Source organism: Nematolebias whitei, chromosome 13 (assembly GCF_014905685.2).
Source record: "Nematolebias whitei isolate Nwh7 chromosome 13, NemWhi1, whole genome shotgun sequence".
NCBI lineage: Eukaryota > Metazoa > Chordata > Actinopteri > Cyprinodontiformes > Rivulidae > Nematolebias > Nematolebias whitei.
In genome coordinates, this window is record NC_056510.1 from 47,781,004 (window position 1) to 47,783,578 (window position 2,575).

Consider the following 2,575-nt stretch of genomic DNA (forward strand, 5'->3'; position numbering starts at 1 on the left):
CCCTGGTTTACTCCAGAGCTAGCTGACCTCCTGCACAGGAGAGATCATCTTTGGGCCGCAGCGAGAAAATCTGACTCAGACACTGATTGGTTGAGTTTTTGACAAATGAGGAATAAATGCACAACTTCCATCAAAGCAGCAAAACGCAACTATTTCTTATCTCAGACCTCCAAAAATCTAAATGACCCCAACAGATTCTGGAAAACCATCAAATCTCTCTCAGGCACCCCCCAATCATCTGACCTCCCATCACAACTTCTCATTAACTCTGTTCCTGTGTCAAATAAGCACGAGATCCTGAACTGTTTCAACAAACATTTTGTTGCTTCTAGTTCTTTATTTGACACAGTTACTAATGGAAGATCAGCCACTTCACTTAATAACCAAACTTCTACAAATCAAATCCCTCCTACAAGTCAATCCTCAGTTAATCACAGCTTCTCTTTTTCTCCATTCTCAGTCAGTGAAGTCAATAAACTGTTAAAAGATCTTGACCCTAAAAAATCTGCAGGTCCAGATGAACTTCCACACCCTGTGTACATAATTTCATCCCACCACATGTGGGGCGAATGACATTAAAGAATATCTGAAATGCGTTCTGGATAAAATACAGTGAGAAACAGGACCGGAGGACAGTTAGCATTTATGCAAATTAGCTTAGCATCGTAGCACCGATGTTGTCCTATTATGGCATCAGCCTCTTTTGTTAATTAAAAATCTGTTCAGAACCGATGGGATGAGTAACTGGACATCATTAACCTCAGGTAGACTCTCTCACTGGTACATTTTCATCTTTAAATCACTTCTTGGTCTGCTGCCTTCATACATCTCCTCCTACATGTCTCTGCGTGAGTGCAGCTACAGCGTGCACTCTCAGGACATTATGCAGTGTCCTCTCATTGTGGACTGAATTTGGCAAAAGGGCCTTCTCCTACTCCACTCCTGTTTCCTGGAATATCTTGCAAAAAGATCTGAAGCTCTTGACCTTGACCTCTCTAAGTGGCTTCAAACATCTGCTAAGGTCATGGGAAAAACTAATGCAGACATGTTCCTGTTTCTAGTTTTCTACATCGCCTTATAATGCAGCTGTATTTTTGTTTGTTTGTTTTTTTGGCTACTTTGCTTTTTGACTGCCCTTTTGGTTGCTATTTTGTTTTCATTTGTTAAAAAAAAAAAAAATGCCTCTTTTGTTACTGTCTATTGTTGTCGTTGTTACTCACTGTTGTCATCACTCTTTCTTAAAGAAATCAGGTTTTTCTTGAAAATGAGTCCGCGAAGCTCAATGGGATTAACCTGCTTAAATAAAGGTTGAATTGATGGTAGATGGACTGTACTTATATAACGCCTTTCTATCTTATCGAGATACTCAAAGCGCTTTACACTACAAACTGTCCTCATTTACCCATTCATGCAGCACTCTACTAGATCTCTACAAAGCTAATTGAACAAATCATTCTAAAGAGACTAATCAGAGCTTTATCACATTCATACACTGATGGAACACACATCAGAGGCTATGAGGGGTTCAGTGTCTTGCCCAGGGACAGTTCGGCATGTGACTGCTGTGGGGTTCGGACCCCCAACTCTTGCATTGGAGGACGACTGCTCTAACCACTTAGCCAATGTTTGTTAAGAAGTCTAGGACCCAGTTGCAAATGGAGGGCCTTGGTCCTAGTGTGAATAGTTTGTCCATCAGAGTTTGGGGGATCATGGTATTGAAGGAAGACTTGAAGTCCACAAAGAGCATATGGATGGAGGAGTCCTTCTACTCCAGTTGGGTGAGAGCCGTGTGGACCACAGAGGAGATGGCATGCTCTGTTGATTGGTTCTTGCAGTATGCGTACTGATGAGGGTCCTCGTTGAGGTTGATGGTTTTGATGTGGGTCATGACCAGTTTTTCGAAGCATTTAACGACTATCGGGGTGACCTTGAATCGCCACCTTATCGTGGTGGAGGAGTCTGTGTGCATGAATGATCCTAGGAGCTGTGCTGTCGGGGGTAATTATAATTGCCCCTGGTAGGGTCTCCCAAGGCAGATTGGTCCAGGTGACAGGCCAGACAAAGAGTGATTCAGAAGATTTTTATGGACAAAACAAAACAAGGAAGTCAGTGTCCCTTGCCCGGACGTGGGTTACCCTGGAGCCAGGCCTGGGGGAGGGGCTCGTCAGCGAGTACCTTGTGACCAGGTCTCTACCCATGGGACCCGGTCGGGCTCAGCCCAAAGGAGCAGCATGGGTTTGCATTCCTGTGGACCCACCACCTGCAGGAAGGGCCATAAAATTCAGGTGCATGATGCCATGGGCAGTGGCCATAGGCAGGGACCTTGGCGCCCTGACCCTGTCTTATCAAAGCTGGCTCTTGGGACATCAGAATCAGAATGAATAAACTTTATTGGCATTGCACGGAGATACAACGCGAATATGTACGTACAGTCGTCCGAAGATGGGCGGAGTGCACGAAGCTGCGGCTAAAATAATTAGCGCGGCCTTCTTTTTCTTATTCAGAATAATATTTTGCTTAGATAAGAAAAGGAAAGAAAACATGAGGAGAGACGGTATAAAAAAAGATCTCTCAC